Here is a 10,557-nt window from a genome sequence, read left to right on the forward strand (position 1 = left end):
GAACAACTTTTCAAAACCACAGAATTTTTTTTTAATTTTAATGTTTTATTGGTATCCTTAAGGTCCAACTGAAGGGAAAACAGGATGATGAACTCTGATCATTTGCTAAATAAAAATGGTCTGTTCTTGCCAGGAAGACAGCAGCTTGAGCAACAACATTCCAGCCAACTTCCTTTCCCATTTTGTCCCAGCCTGGGAGGAATTCGTCCTTCCAGACAGCTGAGACTCACCTAGATTCCTGAAAGGAGCAGAGCCGACCCAACCAGACTAATTAGTGCCTGCATTTCATCAGCTTGAGGAAAAATGTTTTGCTGAAAGGCAGCATGGACATGGCAGTCTAAGAGAGGGGTTTGAATCCTGCTTCTGCATTTTATCAGCTTTTATCTAGCCTCTCCCATCCTCAACCTATTCATCTTTATAATGGGAATAATAATATCTCATTGTTGGCTTATTCCTTATACAAGACAAGGTAATATATATAACAGTGCCTGGCAGGTAACTCAACTCATTAATGCCTGTTCCATGCCACTACTCCTGCCAAATGCTGGGAGGAATAACTTCCCTACATCCTACTCTTCCATTCAGAATGTCTCTAAAGTGTAGTAGATAATGCAAATGACCTCAGCTGGACATGGAATTCCTAGGGATACCTAAGCTTCCATCTTGTGAGTAAAAACATGGAATGTCTACCATGGGGAGGCCATCCCTCCTTCTAGCAAATACTTTCAGAGTCATCCTTCTCCAAGAAATCTCAAAAAGGAGGCGCCCTTGGCATATTTCATACTTGGCTTCATCAAAAATGAGTCATGTCCTAACCACAGCAAAAGAATCAGATACAGTAGAATTTTGCCAGAGGGTAAGAAGGAAGAGTGAAAGGGGGGAAAAACAAGACTGTGATCATTCTCATTGTAGGTCAGGAATTTCATAGAAGAGAGAGGCTGAGTAACTGGCCAAAAACACACAGCATTTCAGAAATAAAGCTGATGAGAGGTGCACCGCCATGTCCAGGGCTGTGCTGTATTTGGGCATCAACCAAGTCTGCCTTCTCCACTGTCATAGCCTAGTTACCTAGCCCCTTAGCAACACCCAGAGCCTGCAACGCCTGGCAAAAGCTAGCAACACTTCACTCTGGCACTCAATAAGTACTTGCAAATAAATGATCATAAGAAAGGTAAAATTAAAAGCATGCGGCAGCTCAGAATCTGCAGTTAAACCAAAACCTAATAAAACATATACAGAGAAAAGGATATACCCTGTTCCAAAACAGGAAAAAAAAAAAGAGAGAGAGAGAGAGAGAGAGAGAGAGAGACATTTTGTTCCAAACTAACAAAAACTGACAAGTCCCCCTGCTTCTACCCAATTGTTATCTTGTAGTATTCCCCCCCTCCAACTACTTTTTTTAAGGACAATTTGCTATCCCTTCTCAAAAGCAACCCTCCAAATGAAATAGATTTCATCATGATTCAAAGTTACAACATTTTTTAGTAAAGGAACACCAGATAAACACTAGGAGAGCTAAGACTTTGGTGCCAAACAACCAAACAGATGTGACTCCTACCACTTCCTACCTTTCCAAGAGACGTGATTAATGGGGAATTATAGGAATATTCTAATTCTTGTTGAAAAGCTTGATCGATTTATTGGTGCTTGCAGCCAAAGAATAACCAGGTCCATGTTTCAAACCACTGCAGATGACCCAGAATCTGGGGCTCATCATGACTCTATACTTTGCTAAAGACTGGTGCCAAGAAAATTTCCTCCAAGCTCAGTAATCCTTCTTCCTTTCTGGATAAATTCTACATAACTTTCCCATTGCTCCTGCCTTGGGTTAAGATTCCTTGCAGCAGCCTTGTAAATGACTTCCGTCTTTGGAAGATGCATTAAAGTTATATTGTATCTCTGATTCCCACTCTTACAACATCTTCTTCCTATGCAAATAGAATCTTGCTCGGAAGCCTCAGTCCAGCTTTGGTCACCCCAGGAAACCATTACTGATATTTCTGCCCCTAGATGAGAACAGGTCCCTCTGCTCTGTGTTCTCACAGTATATCCCACAGTTCTCACAGATGTCACACAATCGCAACATCTTCACGTGTTATTAATTTCTACTTAATTGCCTCTCTTTCCAACTAGACTGTATAACCATGAGGAAAACATTATGTCCTCAATACATGGTGGTCGTTAAGTAAATGGACACCTCCCCAAGTTTTGTCAGCTCTCAATGTCCAAATTTCATTCCTTCTCCTGAGGGAAATCACAGCACATCTGCTTCAGCAAATGGTCTCCTGACATCCATTCTAACTTTTGGGTTTGGGGGTAACTGAACCCCAGGAGTTTGGGCAGGGAATAAGGCCACACAGCACACAGCTAGAGATGTTTCCAGCTTCCCTTGCAGCTAGGGTCTGGCCACATGAATGTGAGCTGAAGAGAATGTTCAACATGCAGGTCATGTCAGGTCATGCTGTTTCTCTAATCGCTCCTTCCCCTTCCCAAAGGCTGGAGGGCAAGCATGGTGGTGCTGAGACAGCTTCAGCCAGAGAGATGAGGACAAAATCCTAAGGGATGACAGAACCACAAGACAGAAGCAACCTAGTCCTTGGTGACCCACCTATCCAACCAGGACTACTCACTTGTTTTTGGATTTACATCAGAGACAGCAATCTTGTCTATTGTTTATGCCTCTGAATTTTGGTCTCTTCTCTCTTTTATAGCATCCTGAATTGAATCTTTAATAATTCACAGCAGGGGACTTCCTTGGTGGTCCAGTAGCTAAGATTCCATGTCTCCAATGTAGGAAACATGGGCTTTATCTCTGCTCAGGGAACTAGATGCCACACACTGAAAACTAAGGTTTTGAATGCCACAACTAAAGACCCCACGTGTGGCAACAAAGATCAAAGATTTCTCATGCTGCAACTAAGATTTGGTGCAGCCAAATAAATAAATATTTTTTAAATTCACATTGGCTGTAAGTGACTATAATTTAATTTTGCAAGAGAAGGGGACATTCCTGAAGTTAGTCCTTTGTTCAAGCACTATTATCACTAACAACATGGATACTGAAAACTCACTATTGTCTGCTACATAGCTACCATCTAAGAGCAATAAATAATTTCATAGAATATAGCTGCGTTTACCATCTGCACTAGAATAAATGCTCTGTTTACATAACTGATGGCTGCTGTCTTAATTCAACTAGGCAAAGAAAGATTCCTCTGAGAGTAACCCAGGAGCACTTGGCCTTGCTGACACTGATTTCAGGCTTGTGACCTCCAGAACTGTGAGATGGTAGACTTCCGTTGCTTTAGGTCATGTACTCTTTGGTACTCTATCACAGCAGCCCTAGGCAGCCTTATTCAGCTCTGCATGAACCTTAATGCAAGGCTCAGTTAGTTCCTGCAACCCCATTTCCTCCTCCAGTATTCATCACACATTCTCAGATTCAGGTGGCTCTTCTCACTGCTCCCAAGATGGCTGCCAGCAATCTCCAGGGCTTCCTGCTTCTTCACATTTCACAGAGAAGAGAGAGTCAGCTCTCCCGGCAGCTGACTAAAGTCTGGGATTTGAGTGGCATTCCTGATGTAGACTGATTTGAGTTACGTGCCCAAAGAGCAAATCTATGACAGTGTCCAAGGGGTGGTACTGTGTTGATTGATTAGAGTCAATCAAGGCCCCCCTCTTGAGATGAGGGTAGAGTCAAGTCCTGCTGTACTCTCTGTTTTTATCCATACATCTCCCCTCAGCTTCAGTCTACTCAAACCTATGCTACTCTCTATTTGAGAGCATTTCCCCAACCCCACCCCACCCCACCCCACCCCCGGCCACAAGAATAAGTTTGGCCCTGCACAGAGCAAGCTAGAAGTTCCAGAGTTAATGCTCCCAGAAGCAGCCCTCAACTAAGGATCAGTAGGAAACTGGCAGACAAATAAGCCACTATCCTCACTCTTCAGTTGGAAGGACTGTGAGGTGTGTTCTCCATAGTACCCCGAGTTTCTCGGGGGCATTAAGCACCAGGTTTCCATAGTGACTGGTTAATACACCCTTAACTGGCTTTCCCTCCCCCTGCCACACTGCCCCACTTCCCCATCAGTATCTCTTCCAAATAAATTGCTTTTACTTAAATTTTTGGTCAGGTTAATTCCCAATAAATTGTAAGGGAGGAAATTTAAAGTTCCACTAGAAAAAGGAAAAGGTAAGACTGGAAAGCACTAGAAAGTCAACCAACGGATGCCCACTCTAGCCTTTACTATCTCCTCTCTTTAAATTAATTAATAAGTCAAGTATGCTTTCTCCCACAGTTCTGTTAAACAGACAGGAGCACAGCATTGCCTGGCCAGTCAGGAAGCACACAAATGGATTCCATTCTTGCTATTCCCTCCCCTACTTGCTGTGTTTCTTTTCACAAGTAATTTCCCTTCATTACACCACAAATTCCTACTTAATGAAGACCATGAATGATGATCCTTGTCCCTAGAGCATAGAACCCCAGGAAAGTAGAGCATGGTATAAGGTAGATCCACCTTAAACCTCTTTCCAAGTGGTCTCTTGCTGAAAGTGTCAGATGGGCATATTCAATATCATTCTCCATCACTCAGTTCCAGAAGACAACAATCAACATTAGAGAATATTAAAGATCCAAGTCAGAAAGATCATGACCTCTGGAGTATTCTCCACCATCTGGAAACCAATGACTCTTATTCAATAAACTAACTTAAAAATACAATTTACTGATGAATGAGAGAGTAGCACTGAAATATATACATTACCATATGAGAAATAGATAGCCTGTGGGAATTTGCTGTATGATACAGGGAGCTCAAATCTGGTGCTCTGTGACAACCTAGAGGAGTGGGATGGGGTGGGAGGCCGCAGGGAGGTTCAAGAGTTGGGGGACATGTATATCAGTTCAGTTCAGTTCAGTTGCTCACTCATGTCTGACTCTTTGTGACCCCGTGGAGTGCAGCACACCAGGTTTCCCTGTCCATCACCAACTCCCAGAGCTTGCTCAGACTCACGCGCATTGAGTCGGTGATGCTATCTAATCATCTCATCCTCTGCTACCCTCTTCTCTTTTTTCCTTTAGTCTTTTCAACATCCGGGTCTTTTCCAATAAGTAGGCTCTACATATCAGGTGTCCAAAGTATTGGAATTTCAGCTTCAGCATCAGTCTTTCCAATGAATATTGAGGACTGATTTCCTTTAGGATTGACCGGTTTCATCTCCTTGCAGTCCAAAGGACTCTTACGGCTGATTAATGCTGATGAGTGGCAGAAATAAACACAACATTGTAAAGCAATCATCCTCTAATTTAAAAAAATAAATTTTAAAGAGATACAATTTACTTATCATTTATACATTTTGAAGATTTTTTCCAGCTTTATTGAGATATAATTGATATATACTACTATTATGTAAAATTAAAGTATACAACATGCTGACTTGATACATTGCATATATTATAAAAGCAATTACCTCATAGCAGTAGCTAACATGTCTGCATCACTAATCATCCTAGAAATGCAAATCAAAAGCACCATGAGATATCACCTCACACCTGTTAGAATGACTAGTATCAAAAAGACAAGGGACACAAGTGTGGGTTAGGATGTGGAGAAAAGGGAACCCTTGTGCACTGTTGGTGGGAATGAAAACTGGTACAGCCACTATGGGAAACATATGGAGGTTCCTCAAAAAATTAAAAATTGAGTTGCTATCCGATTCAACAATCCTGCTTCTGGATATACATCCAAAGGAATTAAAATCAAGATCTCACAGAAATATCTACACTCCCATGTCCACTGCAGCATTATTTACAATAGCCAAGATATGGGAACAATTTAAAGGCCCATCAATGGATGAATGGATTAAGAAGATGAAGTATACAGAAACAATGTAATATTTTTCAGCCCTGATATAGAAAGAAGCTATTTGCAACAACCTGGATGAACCATGAGAGCCTTATGTAAAGTGAAATAATAAGTCAGAGAAAGACAAATACTGTATGGTCTTACTTATATGTGGAATGTAATAAAGCCAAACACAGAGAAACAGAGAGTAGGTCAGTGATTATCAGAGTAAGCAGGGGAAGAGGAGGCGAGGTTGGAGAGCTATTGGCCAGAGTACCAACTTCCAAATCCCATGAACAGAGGAGCCTGGTAGGCTACAGTCCATTGGGTCGCAAAGAGTTGGACACGACTGAGCGACTTCACGTTCACGAACTATTCTGGAAGAGCTCAGAAATGGTTTCCCTAATGGGGTAATGAGGTCATTCTAGCTGAGCTCCCAGCATGAGCAGCATATCTAGTAAGTTTTCTCCAATCTCTTCCGGATCATTCTGCCATTGCCCTGGGATGGTAGAGAAACAATCCTTGGGAAAAGTCACCCTGTGTTGGCAACACAGCAAGCAGAGGCAGTGCTTCACAAGAGTTGCAGGATGCAGCCTTCCAATTCTCCTTTGTTTTCTGAGTATAAGCAGATGTTAGAGACTCGTCTCATTATCTTGGGATACTGTATAATATTATTATGGTGTCAGGCTATTAGAGGCTACAAACGCTATACAACAACAGCTCTAATTGAGGCTTAGAGCTGCATTGTAAATATGTAACCTTACTTGGGGGTGTTTGCAAATGCTTTCTGGAAACAGTTAAAAAAGATGTTTTCAATTGTTCGAACAACAGCTTTCCCTGCCAAGATCAAGTAAAAGCTTCTTAAGATATGGGCACCATAAACACATTTCTTAAGACTTCAACTTTTTTTTTTCCCAGAAGCACAGCAAATCTGTGAGCCAGAAAGCCTCATGCATGCCACTTCCTGGACTGTTCCAGGGGAAAACTAATGAAACACTGCAAAAGTTACACTCAGATCTACTGTGATCTCACGGCCACAGAATTCCGCTCTTCCTTTGAAGTTACTTTACTATGATAATAATTATCTGTCCATGAGTCTGGTCCTGGCACTGGCCTATCCTCAGGGATGGAGATTTGGCTACATGCAACAACAGCCCACCTTCAGCAAGGAAGCTCCTGACACAGAAGGCTAACCATCAATCTTACCTAACACACTTGTCACCATGCATTCAAAGTGACCGGTCTTGAGCTCCTCAGAGTAAATTACAGCTCTCAAACATTTGGTGGAGGCACATTATGATTCCACGTTATGATGTATAGGATAAAAGACAGAAAACCCTGGCTCATATGAGATTGGTTCCAGGCAAAAACTGTTAAAAAAAAAAAAAAAAAAACCAGCCTGAGTCTCCTTTACTGGACAGAGTAAAGGAAAACAGAAACTGAACATTTTTAAATGTACATTCAGAACAGAATACTGAGTCCAGAGGCAAATTATCCAGGCTGTAGATTATGCAGGCCACTTGGTCCAAAGTCTGAGACCAAAGAATTGGTATCTGACTCCAGTGGGTTTTCTTTTTTTATGACTTGTTCGCATGTGCACAAGAAAGGGACAAGTTTAGCATTTTGTTGCTTGTTGGCGACAATGATCTAAAGTGTAAGGACAGATGGCCAACAGGCACCTGAAAAGATGCTCAACATCACTAATTATTCAGTTCAGTTCAGTTCAGTCACTCAGTCATGTCCGACTCTGCGACCCCATGAAGCGCAGCATGCCAGGCCTCCCTGTCCATCACCAACTCCCGGAGTTCACTCAGATTCACATCCATCGAGTCGGTGATTCCATCCAGCCATTTCATCCTCTGTCATCCCCTTCTCCTCCTGCCCTCAATCCCTCCCAGCATCAGAGTCTTTTCCAATGAGTCAACTATTCGCATGGGAAAATGCAAAGTACAATGAAATAGTTTTGTGGGACTCACACTGGTCAAAATGGCCATCTTCAAAAAGTCTACAAATAATAAGCGCTGAAGAGGGTGTGGAGAAAAAGGAACCCTCATACACTGTTGATGAGAATGTAGATTGGTGCAGCTGGAGAACAGTATGATGGTTCCTAAAAAACTAAAAATGAAGGTACCATATGTTCCAGCAATCCCGTTCTTGAGCATATATCTAGAAAAGACAAAAGCTCTAATTCAAAAAGATAGATGCACATCAATGTTCACAGAAGCACTGTTTACAGGAGCCAAGACATGGAAGCAACCTAAACACCCATCAGCAGAAGAATGGGTAAAAAAAGATGTAGTACTTATATGCAATGGAATATTACTCAGGCATAAAAAAGAATGAAATAATGCCGTTTGTACCAATATGGATAGAGCCATAGATTATCATACTAATTGAAGTCAAATAAAGAAAGACAAATATCATGATATCACTTATGGAATCCAAGATAATGATATAAATGCACTTATTTACAAAACAGAAACAGATTCACAGACATAGAAAATAAACTTATGGTTGCCAAAGAGGAAAGGGTTGTTATTGTTGCTCAGCTGCTCAGTTGTGTCTGACTCTTTGCAACCCCATGGACTGCAGCATGCTGGGTTTCCCTGTCCTTCACTATCTCCTGTAGTTTGCTCAAACTCACGTTCATTCAGTTGATGATGCCATCCAACCATCTAATCCTCTGTTGCCCCCTTCTCCTCCTGCCCTCAATATTTTCCAGCATCAGGGTCTTTTCCAATGAGTTGGCTCTTTGCATCAAGTGGCCAAAATATTGGAGCTTCAGATCCTTCCAATGAATATTCAGGGTTGATTTCCTTTAGAATTGACTGGTTTGACCTCCTTGCAGTCCAATGGACTGTCAAGAGTCTTCTCCTTGATAAAATGAGTTCAAAAACATCAGTTCTTCAGTGCTCAGTCTTCTTTATGGTCCAACTCACATCCACACATGGGGGGATGCGGATAAATTAGGAGTTTGGGATTAATAGATGTACACCATTATATACAAAGTAGATAAATAACAAGGACTTACTGTATAGCACAGGAAACTATATTCAATATCTTATAATAATCTATAATGGAAAAGAATCTGAAAGAGCACATATACATAGATATATGTGTTCAGTTCAGTCGCTCAGTCATGTCCGACTCTTTGTGACCCCATGAACTGTAGCACACCAGGCCTCCCTGTCCATCACCAACTCCCGGAGTCCACCCAAACCCATATCCATTGAGTCGATGATGCCATCCAACCATCTCATCCTCTGTCGTCCCCCTCTCCTCCTGCCCTCAATCCCTCCCAGCATCAGGGTCTTTGTATGTATATAAAAAACTGAATCACCTTGCTATGCACCTGAAACTATCGCAACATTGTAAACCAACTGTATTTCAGCTGCTCTGCACATATTGGACCTGCCAACATCATCAGAGCAGCTGCTCTGTTGCACCTGTGACACTGGGGCAGAGAGGAAGCAACTATTTCTATACTCAGTGCTCATAACAGTGAGGGCTAAGTATGGTTTATAGCCAGACATTGCTGAGAGAAAAAAAAAAAACTAACAAAAAATTTTAAAAATCTATACTTCAATTAAAAAAATCATAAAATTAAAAAAAGAGCATGAATGCTAGTCCAGATTGAGATGTGCTATTTAAGATTAAATTCACATTGGATTTAATATAAAAATGTAAAATATTCACTATTTTTATGTTAATTGAATGTTGAAGTGATCATCTTTTGAAGATACTGGAATAAGTAAAATAAGTTATTAATATTAAAACTAAAAAATGTTGTATGGAAAACCCAAGGAGTGAGGGATTATAAAATCTCAATAATAAAGACCCTGGAGTCTAGAATTTAAGATCATTCTATCATTACTATCTTTCTAAAGACATTAACAATGAACAATGACTGGAGGCTGTGTTTAAATAGCTTATTCCATTATAACCCCTCTGCAGGGGGTGGGGAACAAGTGAGAGTTAAATATTAGTTATTATCATATAACTATGCAGCAGGAGCTATAAACAACAGTATTTGCCATGAAATTACTATTTACCTAAATAAAACTGTACTGCTTTGAAAAATCTATACTACAAATACTGTAAGTTCATTTAAGGGTATTCTCCCACTCTATCCTCAAAACCAGAAATAAGTCTGGTTTAATGAAGTGTTTACTGTATTAAATAGATGAGATTTAGCCAGTGTGGTTTCCATTTATCTTCCTTTTCTATGACCAAAACTGATGTATATAAACAGGATTTTACTGGAAAAGTACCTTTGGCAAGAAAAAGGGGATACCCAACACTTTGTGTGGTCCACATTTTCTCTGTTACACTCCTTTCTTCCCTGTTAATATTTCTAAATTAATTTTAGGTTTCTAAATTAATTTTTTCTAATTTTCCTTGAGGCACAATACTGAAATTTGGACCAAAAGCAAGCCAAGATGGATGAGATATCATGGCAATTTTTTTTTAATAGTGATTATAAACATGGCCAGACTGAGGTTCATAATCTTGGCTCTGCCACTGACTATGATACTGCACAAGATTCTTACCTTCTCTGAGCCTTGGTATCCACATCTACTAAATGAGTGTGATATTATCAGCTTCACAAGAGTTATTGAAGGGATAGAGAGAGATCATTTTGCTTATATTTGTCACAAATACGGCCATGTAGCATTTTAATTATATTTGTCACTAATACGGCAATGTAGCA

The 10,557-nt window shown here is 40.7% G+C and overlaps 1 non-coding gene across 1 annotated transcript; it reads left to right on the plus strand.

The window, feature by feature from the left end:
- Positions 1–9,245: 9,245 nt before the first annotated feature.
- LOC138422080 (small nucleolar RNA SNORA43) lies at positions 9,246–9,381 on the plus strand. Its single transcript, XR_011249749.1, has one exon. It is a non-coding gene; the product is annotated as a small nucleolar RNA SNORA43 (small nucleolar RNA).
- The last annotated feature ends 1,176 nt before the right edge of the window (positions 9,382–10,557 follow it).

Source organism: Ovis canadensis, chromosome 16, assembly GCF_042477335.2.
Source record: "Ovis canadensis isolate MfBH-ARS-UI-01 breed Bighorn chromosome 16, ARS-UI_OviCan_v2, whole genome shotgun sequence".
NCBI classification, from domain to species: Eukaryota; Metazoa; Chordata; class Mammalia; order Artiodactyla; family Bovidae; genus Ovis; species Ovis canadensis.